Below are 13,245 nucleotides of genomic sequence, written 5' to 3'. Positions count from 1 at the left end.
CAACAACGGTGGAGAATGTAGGTAATTTTAAACAACAGGAGACATGGGTAACAGGAGGAACTCTAGATGAAGGAGATCCTATAGAGGAGAAAATAAGGTGACTTAACTGAGGGGATGGGAGAAGAGGGAAACTCTCTAAAGCACATGATGTACTTAAGCAAACATATCAAAGTCTATCACTAAGCCAAGGATGGGTAGGAGGGATGGGAAGTGAATTGGGTGGGGATCAGGTAAGGGTCAAATGGTTTATATGTGCATGTATGTCTCCACAAGTCATTTATCCCATTAAGATGTATGACTACAATGCACCAATAAAAAATTTAAAAAATAACAACAACAACAACAACAACAACAACAACAACAACAACACCTTTTACTATCTCCTTTGAAGAGAAACAGATGTCTCTTATCTAGAATGAACATTCCGAAAGATCTTAGAAGAAAAAGGTAAGGAACCAGAAGATAATATATTTTAAGATATTTCTACTAAGAAAGAAGTCCTGGATTTTAACTTGTGTAGGTTAGAAGGCAGAACCAAATTAAGGAAATTTATTAGGAAGCATAATTTGAATATGTATGAAAAAAATTTTTGGTAATTTTAGTTTCTGTCCACAAATGGAAGGGGACCATGAGGCAGTGTGATGAATTTTCTCCTCAGGTTGGACGATCTTATAACATTTTGAGAGTAAAATGAGATATAATGTAATTATAGTCACATGATTCTTGAAATAATTATTGTTGATGAGTCAGTTTTGTTTTGTTGGTAAGCCTATATGATAAAATTTTATTAAAACTTTTAAAATAAAATTCTTAGCAAATAAATAAAATAAGATATAACCATGTGTAGTAAAGTGAAATTTAATAAATATTTATATGCATTATGTGTGTATTAAAATTTTATAAGAAGACCTGCGTGTGGCAACTCATGCCTGTAATCCTAGTATTTGGGAGGCTTCCGATCACAGGTTGGAGGCCAGTCTCAGCAATTTAACAAGATCCTCGGCAACTTAGTGAGATCCTATTTCAAAATATAAAAATAAAATAGGGCAGGGGATGTATCTTGAAGGTTGAATGACTCAGGGTTCAATCCCCAGTACCACACAAAAATATTTTTAAATTATTTTTATTTTATTTTACTTATTTTTAATTTTTAATTATTTTATTTTTATGTGGATCATATTGAAAATGGCACACATTCAGACTGTGCTTGGTGCCTTCTCCCACCCTTACTTCCCCTTCCTCCCTCCCAACAGCAAGTGTTCAGGTTAACCATGCTACATTCATACTTTTACACATATTCAAATGTAGCTCCTCCATTAATCAACCTCAGCCTTCTTCATCTCCTGCCCTTTCATTCCAGCTTTGCTGAGATTTCCCCTCCATTATTTGGAGTCCTTCTGGTATTCCTAATAGTCCCTAGTTTTGGCATATTAGAGCAAACATATGTCCTTTTTCTTTCTGTGCTTGGCTGATCTCACTTAACATAATATTCTCCAGGTCTTTCCATCTTCTTGCGAATGACATGATTTTGTTCCTCTTTACAGCTGAGTAGAATTCCTTTGTGTGTATTCCCATAATTTTGTAATCCATTTATCTGTTGATGGAGACCTAGATTGGTTCCATATTTTGGCTATTACGAACTGTGCTGCTATGAACATGGGTATGCATATGTTACTGTAGTTCTCCGATTTCAACCCCTTTAGAAAGATACCCAGGAGTGATATAGCCGGATCATATGGTGGATCCATTCCCACTTATTTTCTTATATTATTAATATAATTATTAATTATTTTAAATTATATAAGAAAATAATTTCTCTTTTGATATCTAAATAGTACTATCATCAGTAACTTATACGTTAGAATAGCTCTGCTTTTATTTCTTCTGAACATTTCACCTACATTGGTCCTAGAATTTCCTTACTTCTCTGAACTCCACTGCTTAGACCACAGGCCCACAGCTTCAAGCATTCTGCCTGCGACGGCCAGGACTATGGGTCAACAGCTGCATCAGCCACACCACACTGGCTGGACCACTGAGAGCTGACAACACAGTAGACACCAAGATAACTGACGTCCTGTGTGGGTTTCCTTGTATTACTGGCAGTCTTGCAGGATGTCTGTTTTGGTCTGTCCAGATGATCATGAGCAAATACCATAAATTGAGAACCATAAATTGGATTGTAAATAATGCAGTCTTATTTTTCATAGCTCTTGAGGGTGGGGAGCCCAAGATCAAGGCACTGACAGATTTGGTATCTGGAGAAGTTTCCCTTCCTGTCTTACAGATAGCCATCCTCGCTCTGTGTATTCACATGGTGGAAAGGGCTAGGCAGCTCTTGTATTCTCTTTTGCAGGAGAACTAACCCAATTTATGAGAACTCTGCCCTTGAAAATGAATCGCCCCTCAAAGTTTCACCTCCAAATATCATTGCACTGAGGTGAGGACCTCGAAATACAAGTTTTGGGAGGACATGCATATTCAGTTTTTAGCCATGTTCTTGGAAGATGGGTACTAAGTACTATCTTTGTATTCTGTTGCTATACCAAGATACCAGAGACTGGGTAATTTCTCAAAATAAAAGTAAGTGAAAGTTTACTTGGCTCACATTTCTGGAGGGTGGGAAGCACAAGAGCCTGGTGCCCATATCTGCTTGGCATCTGGCGACAGGCTTCTTGCTGTATTATAACATGGTAGAAGAGAACACATGGTGAGAGCAGCGTATTAGGTCTTAACCTCTTATAAAGTCACTAATGCCATCATAGGGCCTGAACCTCATCTAATTCTATTACCTCCCAAGACATCACCTACAAATGTTTATCTATCTATCTATCTTATACATATACATTAATATTTAACCATATGTTAAAGTAGGAACCCCATTCATTGAACAAAGGCTTAGTTGCTCCTAGTTGAAATCAACTAAAGTTGGAAATGTGAAACTCTACCAAAATCATCTAAGTGTTTAATGCAAAGGTTACTGCTAATACTAGGTTAAAAGTGAAAATCCCAGGGCAAGTGCCACACTAGACAGGTCATCAGTACAAGGAGTGTGTGCAGAACCATTCATAGGAAACCAGACATGAAGAGATCATAGCTAAAGAGATGAATTCTACTAAACATAACTCCACAGAGGAAGAAGGAGTTCAGAACAAAAATTCCACAGGGTGTTTTAAGTATGTGTAAAATGTGAGGACTCCTGTTCTGCTTGCTTGTCTGGAGCATTCCTCATCAGAGGGTCCCTCCAGCCTGTCCTCTCTACTATGTCTGATTTCTTAGGAAATCAAAGCACCTCACAAGAGGGCTGTGAACTGGGAGCTGAGTAACCTGCATTTGAGTATGGGGTCTGCCACCTGCATGCTTTGTGACCCAGAGCGGGTCCCTGTCTCCCTCTCATTTTCTGCTTTTCAAATTGGAGATAACAATAGTTAACCATGCCACAAGGTTAGTGGAAGAATTAAAGAATCAAAATAGTATTCACTGTGTAATTGTTCATTAAATAAAATAAAATAGGCTCTGGAGCTGTGTGGGAGAGAGAATAAAATGATAGCTACTGTGTTCTGTTCCTCAATGGACTGTTTGTGGTTTTGCTTCCCTCTACAAGAATTGCCTATGGTGCTAAAATAAGAATCCTATTTGATATGGTGAAGACACAATGACATGATTTGGCACTCTCAAAGGGCTCTTAATGTAAGACCATCTTGTGTGCGATTAGAAACTTGATTAAGGGATTTTAGGTCCTTGTACTCTGCTTAGAAGATGTCCTTAAGATTCTGAAATCCAGAGCTATTCATGATACTTTGTGCCAAGTGTATCAGCAGCAGACAGTAAATAGCAGCTTCAGGGAAGAAAATTAGAATGAGCTGAACATCTCTACAGACTCCCATCACAGTTACCAGCAAGAACAAAATGTTAGCATCGTAAACAGGTCTATGACTCATGATAACATAGTCCCTGAAATTATGGTCAGGAAAACCAAAATACTAGACATAAGAAATCCTATCCCAGCTTTGATGTACCAGAAGATTATGTCATTATTCTGGTTTTAGATTAGACTGCCTGTCACTCCATGTTTATGCTATCCCCACACCATGATGTGGCATTTAGGTTTTTTTTTTTTCTTTCATTTTAGAATAAAATGTTCTTTAACTGAAAAACCTGTTCAGATGAATCACAACCTAAGAAGTGAACGTGGGCAGCTCATAATAAAATAAAAGCATTACCTTTGCATCAGAATATTTTTTAAAGCAGGATACACTTTGTATTCAGTGGTAATTACTATGTTTTTAAAAACAGTAGTTGAAAAAAGCTTGTACTGTTTATTCCTGACCTGCTGACTCACCTGAATTTTGGGGCCTCCAGATGATAGAAGACTTGGATTTTTGAAAGGTAATGCCCCAGATTTAGACAAAAATTAGGGTATTCTGGTCATAGCACCCAGAGTTCTCATGCCAACCCCATCATTATCACCTAGTTAGTATAGTCTTTGCTTTAAATTCTTATTATTCTTTGGCTACTGGGATGAAATACATTTGAGATTATGTGTCAACAGGTAGCTCTTGTCTCACTTAAAATCAAAGGTCAAGCTTAAAGCCTTTACCCATGGCGTAGACTTGACTCAATTAAGACTTGCTGAAAAGCTCTCCAGAGGGCTGTATTACAGAGGAGTTAGTTGCTAAGGGATAAAGAGACCTGATCAGCCAGAACAGAGAAACTTCACACAGCACTCACATCTCCAGCCATGCAAATCCTTGGACCCTTGGAAGCAGAAGTCTGAGAGTAAGAGGAGGAGGATGTTAAATGCAAGTCTTTCTCTTTAATTTCAAGTGTGTGTAGTGCTGGGGTTTGAACCTAGGAACATTCAACCTCTGAGCTACACCCCAGCTCTTTTTATTTATTTTTTATTTTGAAACAAGATCTTGCTAAGTGACTGCATGTTGACCGCAAATCTGCAATCCTATCTCAGCCTCCCAAGTACTGGGATTGCAGACAAGTGTCAATGCACCCAGCTTTCAGTGTTCTTAAATATACCCAATAAATTTGGCATAGTGACACATGCTTGTAATCCCAGTACTTGGAAAGCTGAGACAGAAGAATTGCAGGTTCAAGACTAGCCTCAGAAACTCAGCGAGAACTTGTTTAAAAAAAAAAAAATCTGGCTGGGGGTATATTTGGAGGTAGAACATCTCTAAAATCAATCACTTGTACCACAAATGAACTAACTAAATATAAATAAATATACATATATGTATATGTTTATGTACACACATAAAAATGTTAGGTAGTTAACTGTTTCTGAGGCCAGGAAGAAAGTTCTTAGAAGCTGAGATTTTGTTTGTTGTTAAAAGAGAAATTTCATAAGTTTCAGATATTTGCAATAAAAGAATTGTTTTATTTATTTATTTATTTATTTATTTATTTATTTATTTATTTTTGCAGTACTGGGGATTGAACACAGGGTCATTCTACCTCTGAGCTACACCCTCAGCCTTATTTTTTATTCTTTATTTTGAAACAGAGTCTCACTAAATTGTGGAGGGTTTCACTAACTAGCTGAGGCTGGCCACAAACCTTTGATCCTCCTGTCTCAAACTCCCAAGTGCTGGGATTATAAGCATCCACCAACACACACAGCATGTATTTCTATTAGTTTCATTAATAACTAACTAAATTATTATTATTATTATTATTATTATTATTATTATTATTATTATTATTTTGGTGGTACTGGGGTTCCTGGAAGCCCTTCTACATCCGGGCTAGTTCCCAAACCTATTTTTATACTTTTTTATTTGGAAACAGGGTCTCTTAAGCCAGCGCGGCTGGCTCCGAACCTGCGCGATCCTCCTGTCTCTGCCTTCTAAGTGTGGGAATTACAAATGTGCGCCACCACGCCCGGCCATGAACTGGGGGTTGAACCCAAGGGCATTCTACCTCCGAGCTATACTCCCAACCCTTTTTAATTTGTTTTAAGTTTTGAAATAGAGTCTCACTAAATTTCTGAGGCTGGCCTCAGTCCTGGGATCCTCTTATCTCAGCCTTCCAAGTTCTCTGATTAGAGGCATGTGCCACCACACTCAGCTTGAAATCAAAAATTTTATAGGTATAAACATTTTTTGCTGTTTCATTGATGGACCAAGTAGTTAACATTTAAAGCACGGCACGGACACGCAGTGTATTAATTTGAGAAGCTGGCAAATTGCAATCCTGGGACCCAATGGTATCCTCACTTGATTTTGTAAATAGAGCTTAGCCATGCCTGTTACTTACGTACTGTGTGTGTGATTGCTTCTACTCAGAGAACACCTGGAGTGCAAAGCATAAAATAGTTACTATCTGGTCATTTATAGAAAGTTTGCTGATCTCTGGATTAATGTAGATTTTCACAGAACTTTTTCAAAGACCTCATAGTCTTTCTGTATGGTTGCATGCAAAATAGGTCCTGAGAGGAGGGAAGCCGTGTAGTTGCATCTGGGCTAGGACCTACTTAATAGCTTTATATTCAGTGCTCTCTTAGTTTACAGCCCGAGTAAGGTTGCTTCTTCCTTTTTTTCTTTCAAGAATCTAGAGATAAGTCTATTTTAGTGTTCATTATTTTGTTGATCCAAGTGTTGTCGAGTAACTTGAGAGTAAGGCTAATTTGTGTGTGTGTGTGTGTGTGTGTGTGTGTGTGTGTGTGTCACTAGGGATGAAACCCAAAGTATTCTACCTTTTAGCTATAGCCCCAGCCCTTTCTTTCTTTCTTCCTTCCTTCCTTCTTTCCTTCCTTCCTTCCTTCCTTTCTTTCTTTCTTTCTTTCTTTCTTTCTTTCTTTCTTTCTTTCTTTCTTTCTTTCTTTCTTTCTGTGATACTGGGGTTCCCGGAAGCCCTTCTACCTCCGGGCTACACTCCCAGACCTATTTTTACATTTTTATTTGGAAACAGGGTCTCCTAAGTGGCTGGCTTCGAACCTGCACAATCGTCCTGTCTCTGCCTCCCAAGCATGGGGATTATACAAGCGTGTGCCACCACGCCCGGCCTCTTTATTCTTTATTTTAAAACCGGGTCTCACCAAGTTGCAAAGGGCCTCACCAAGTAGCTGAGGCTGTCCACTAACCACTATCCTCCTGTCTCAGCCTCCCAAATGCTGGTATTACAAGCGTGCGCCACCACGCCCAGTGTAAGGCTAAGTTTTTATTACTTGTAAACAACTGAATTAAATTGGGCACAATCTCCCAGCATCCTCAAATCAGACACATTTTGTGATGAATACAAATAAAAGAGGTCACGAATGCATACTCCTTTACAGCAGATTAAATTATTTTAAAATAACTTTACATAAACTATAATCCTAAGAGCATATGAAGAACAAGAGTTGAAAGCCTGTAATGTGTCTCGATCATACAGCTCAAAGTCAGAAACATAGAAGTTTAATTAACAAAGATAAGGATTCGTTTTTGCTTTTAATTTTTCTCTTAAAGTAGTTAAACAGCATGAACTCCTCTTTAATTGAAATTGTTGAAAGCATGGGACTTTATAGTTAATTTGTTAATCTGGTTGATAACTACATAGTAGTGGCTTTTCAAATTTTTTAGAGGAAAAGTGAAGAAATAAGTGGTCATAAAGCCATACTGAACAAGTTTGAAACTTGCTTTAATAATTCAGAAGGCACTTCAGGATCTTGAAGTAACACTATTATCATAATGAACATAAATAGTAGGTAGTCAAATACTTACTGATTTGAATTCTATACTTCAAAGTAGACAATCTAAGAAATTAGGCTGCAAATATGCTGACCATGTGGTATATTTTGGAAATTGCTTTAAAAAGTCTTGATATCAGCTTGTATAATTGTCATCTATATTTTTCACATAAAAATAAATTGCTATTAAAAACTTGAGTTATTTGAGTTTCTTAGTTATTTGCATTGTAGATAAAGTTTTATAGCTCTAAAATATCTTGAGATTTGGAAGACTTTTAAAACACATTTTCCTATCACTTTTGATACCAGTAGTGAGTATTAGTTTATACCCATCTTAAACATCAGAAAAAAATAACCTAATATTATATTTCTTCCAAAAGAATGGAATAGCCGGGTGTGGTGGTGCACACTTGTAATCCCAGCATTCAGGAGGCAGAGACTGGAGGATCGAGGTTCCCGGACAGCCTCAGCTATTCAGTGAGGCCCTTCGCAACTTGGTGAGACCCTGCTTCAAAAATAAAAACACTAGTCAGATGTGGTGGCACACGTTTGTAATCCCTGCGCTTGGGAGGCTGAGACAGGAGGATCGCACAGGTTCAAAGCCAGCCTCACCTACTTAGTGAGACCCTGTTTCCAAATAAAATATTAAAACGGTCTGGGAGTATAGCCTGGAGGTAGAAGCCTCTGGGTTCCACCCCCAGTAACACACACAAAAATAAAATAAAATAAAATAAATAAATAAATAAATAGACTAAAAAATAGGGCTGGGTGTGTAGCTCAGAGGTACAGTGGCCCTAGGTTCTATCCCTAGTACTGCAAAAAAAAAAAAAAAAAAAGTATGGAAGAATGATACAGCAACAATATATTTCTCTCTCAGGAGTTGATTTTCTGTCTCAATACCCAAAGTAATGATTGTTCTGGATGATGGCTCGAGGTTAGTAAAGATGAATTTAATTCCTTACTCAGCCACATATTGGTTGTATGATTGTGAACAATTCATTTAATCTCTCTATCTCTCTGGGTGTTTCAGTTTTCACACCTGTGAAACGAGGATACTTAAATAACAGGGTCATGGTAAAGCTTGGAAAACTGATGAATATAAAACTTCGGCTAGCAAGGTCCTGGCCAAAGAGCTTTGAAAATGGTGGCTATTTCTCTCCTTACATTTCAGGCTATTAAAATTATTTACTTATTAAAAGTAAATTTAAATTTTATTTGAATTTTACATATAGCAATATTCTTTATGTGTGCATAATTATGACTTTTAACATATGTATAGATTCATGTAACCACCACAATTGGGAGGCAAAATGGTTACATCATCTCCCAAAACCCCTCAATTCTTCCAACCAGGCCCCATTTCCTAGTATTTCCATGACCTCCCATTAGCACCATCAGCTAGAGTCCAATCCTTCAACACATGAGCTCCTGGGTCACTGATGGTCCAAACCTTAGAGGTTTGTTTCAGTGTGGAGCAGTCTTTAATAGAGCTACTGTGAGTGGACATATACTCTATGAACACATGTTTTGATTTCTCTGGGGTAGATATTGAGGAGTAGGAATTTTGGTCATATAATAAGACAATGTTTAATTTCACAGGAAGCTGCTAAACTGTATTTCAGAATAACTATACCATTTTCCATTTCAGGAATATGTGACAGTTCCAATTCCTCTGCATCCTTCCCACTACTTGCTATATTGAATTTTTAAAAATATTTTAGATCTTGCCGGGCGTGGTGGCGCATGCTTGTAGTCCCCGCGCTTGGAAGGCGGAGACAGGAGGATGGCGCAGGTTTGAAGCCAGCCGCACTGGCTTAAGAGACCCTGTCTCCAAATAAAAAAAAAGTATTAAAAAGGTCTGGAAGTGTAGCCCCGAGGTAGAAGGGCTTCCAGGAACCTTAGTACCACAAAAAAAAAAAAAAAATTTTTTTTAGATCTTCTGATAAGAGTGAAGTGATATCTGATTGTGATTTTAATAATAATGTTGATCATATTTTCATGTATTTATTTGAAAACCACTTATTTTCTTTGATGAAATGCTTATACAAGTATATTATCCATTTTTAAATTAGGTTGTTTTTTACTGGTGAGTTTTGAGAGTTTTTTGGATATTTCTTATATATTCAAGTTCTTTGTCAGATATGTCATTTGCAAGTATTTTCTCACAGTTTGTGGCTGGTCTTTTCTTTCTTATCAATAGTTTTTAAAAAGTTCTAAAGCTTAGTGAAATCCTGCTTATCATATTTTTTCTTTTATAAATTTTACCTTTGGTATCATATCTGAGAAATCTTAGCTCAGTTTCATGTCCTGAAGATTTTGTAGGTTTTCTTGTAAAAGTTTTATAGATACATGTTTTATATTTAGATCTAGAATTCACATTGAATTAGTTTTTTATGTAAGGGGTGAAGTGTAATTTGACTTATATTTTTACATGTAGATATTCAATTGTTTCACTGTTGAAAAGATGATTATTTCCCCATTGAATCACTACTGCATCTTTGTAAAAACATCAATTGGCTGTGCATGTGTAGATTTTACTCAAAGTCTCTATTTTATTCCATTGATCTTTTTGTATGTCTATTTACCAATTGCATATTGCCTTGATTATTATAGGTTTATGATAATTCTTCAATTACCTCCAACTTTATTCTGGTATTTCAGTTGTTTAAGCTAATCTAGTTTCTCTACTTTTCCATATAAATTTTAGAATCAGCTTGTATTGTATATACTTATCAAGGCCTGTTGAGATTTTGATTGGGATTACATTTGAATTGACATTTTTTTCTTTGCTCAATCTTCTAAGCCAACAACTCAGTATGTCTCCATTTATTTTGGGCTGCACTGACTTCTTTTATTAATATTGTGTAATTTTCAACATATAAGTCTTGAGACTATTTTGTATTTATAATAAGCATTTTATTATTGTGGAGCTATTATGTTATGTTATTATGTTAAAAAGTGATTTTAGTTTTCAATTGTTCATTGTTAGCATAGAAAACAAGACACATTTTAATGTGTCGATTATAGTTCCAGAGATTGCTATATACACTCAGTGGTTCTTGGTGCTTATTAAAGATTACTTTGGATTTTCTAGATAGATAATTTTGTCTCTTGCAAATAGGAACAATTTTATTTTCTCTTTTTCAATCTTTATGGTGTAGGAGTGTTCAAAGTGTATATTTTTCTGTTGGTCCTGAGCTAAAGAAGAAAGCTTTCTGTCTTTTTTCAACAAGTATAACATTATCTAGAGGTTTAATTTTTTTTTATTGTGTGATAGATGTTCTGTAACATGTTAGGAAAGTTATCTTCTATCTTTTGTTTGCTGAAATATTTTTATTCTATCATGAAGTAATGGTGAATTTTATCTAATATTTTTTCTGCATCTACTAATACCATCATATGGTTTCTGTTCTTTAAACAGTTATTATGGTACATATATAGATTTGTCATGGTAGCCAATGGTCATTATTCTTTTTATACATTGTTGCATAGTATTTTCTAATAATTTATATAGAATTTTGTGTTAGTGTTCAGTAATGAGCAATTCCTAAATGCATATTTCTTTTATTTACTTGTCTTTGTCTGATATTGGTACCAGAAGAAAGCTGGTCTCATAAAAAGATCTGGGAAGTGTTCTCTGCTGTGAACAGAGGAAGAGGCTGTGGAATTGATGTTATTTCTTCTTTAAATATGCCAGTAAAACCATCTGAGCCAAGAGATGTCTTTTTTTAAAGGGTTATTTATTAAAAATTTAAAATTTTAAATAACTGTGATAGCTGTGTAAATATTGATGGTTAGTGGTTTTAATATATTGATCAGTTTCATATAAGTTATTAAGTTTATGTGTAATTAGTTGTCTATAGAATTACCTTGTTTTCTTTAAATGTTTCTAGGATCTGTAATGATGTACCTATTTAATGCTTGACAATGGTAATTTGTTTTCACTCTATATCTCAGGTTTAGTTGAGCCTTATCAATGTTGTTAACCATTTTAAAGATTAATAACTATTTTTCCTATTTAGGATTTTTGCCTTTTTAATTTCCTCTGTTTCACATTTAGTTTTTGAGGGCAAAAACTTAAGTTATGGTTTTAGTTATTCCCTCTTTTCTAATATAAGCATTTAATGCTACTAGTTTTTCTCAAAGATGGCTTTAGAAGTTTAACTAAAATTTTTTAAATGTTGGACTTAAATATTTTCAGAACAAGCTGGACGTGGTGGAGCATGTTTGTAATCCCAATACTTGGGAGGCTGAGACAGAAGGATTACAGGTTCTTGGACAGCCTCAGCTACTTAGTGAGGCCCTCGGCAACTTAGTAAGACCTGTTTCAAAATAAAGAGTAAAACAATAAAGAATAAAAAATAGGGCTCGGTGTAGCTTGGAGGTAGAGTGATCCTGGGTTCAATTTCCAGTAGCAAAAAAAAAAAAAAAATCAGAACTATATATGTGTACTTTACATATATTATTATTATATGGTTTTTATATTAAAATATTAAGCTGGGTGTGATGGTGCATGCTTGTAATCTCAGTACTTGGGAGGCTGAGACAAGAGGATCCAGTTTTGTGGCCAGCCTCAGCTACTTAGTGAGAACCTCCACAACTTAGTGAGACCCTGTTTCAAAATTAAGAATAAAAAATAGGTCTGGGGTGTAGCTCAGACATAGAATGCCTCCCTGAGTTCCATCTCCCGTACCGCAAAAGAAAAAAAAATATAACTACACATACACACATACAAATATTTTTTTTTTATTTTTTAACTTAGGGGTATTAAACCTCCAACCTACACTTTCAGCCGTATTTTTCTTTCTTTTTTTTTAGTTTGGAAAGAGGGTTCCACTCAGGTGCTGAGGGTCTCATTAAGTGGCTGAGGCTAGCTTCAAACCTGTGATCCTCCTATCTTAGCCAAGTACTGGTATTACTGGCATTTCCCACTGGCTCATAGCAATGTATTTTTAACATTCTTTGAGCTTTCCCCTTTGACCTGTGAATTATTTTTAATATGTTATTTAATTTTCTTTTTTTTTTGCGGGAGTGGGGATGGACCCCAGGGGCATTTGACCTCTGAGCTATACCCCCTGCCCTACTTTTATTCTTTATTTGGAAACAGGGTCTCACTAAGTTGTGGAGGGCCTCACTAAGTAGCTGGGGCTGTCCGCAAACCACAATCTTCAGGTCTCAGCCTCCTGAATGCTTAGATTACAAGCGTGCACCACCACGCCCGGCCTTAATTTTCAAATGTTTGAAGACTTTATTTTTAAATACCTAATTTTAATTCTGTTACTCTCAGAGAATATATTCTGTATGATCATAATTTTAAAAAATGTGTTAAAATTTTGTCTTATGACCTAGATATAATTGTAGTTGGCGATTGTTCCATGTGCTCTTGAAAAGAATATATACTCTTCTTTTATTGGGCAAAGTGTTCCATAAATATGGTTTAGTCAACTAGTTTATAATGTTGTTTTTCTATATCCTTTCTGATTTTCCTGTTCTATTGAATACTGAGAGAAGTTGAGGTCACTTATTATTATTCATTCATTTTTCTTTTCTGCTAGTTTTCACTT

This window comes from Muscardinus avellanarius (assembly GCF_963383645.1).
Source record: "Muscardinus avellanarius genome assembly, chromosome: 5".
Lineage (NCBI taxonomy): Eukaryota > Metazoa > Chordata > Mammalia > Rodentia > Gliridae > Muscardinus > Muscardinus avellanarius.
The sequence above is the reverse complement of the archived record's forward strand: the minus strand, read 5'-3'. Positions refer to the sequence as shown.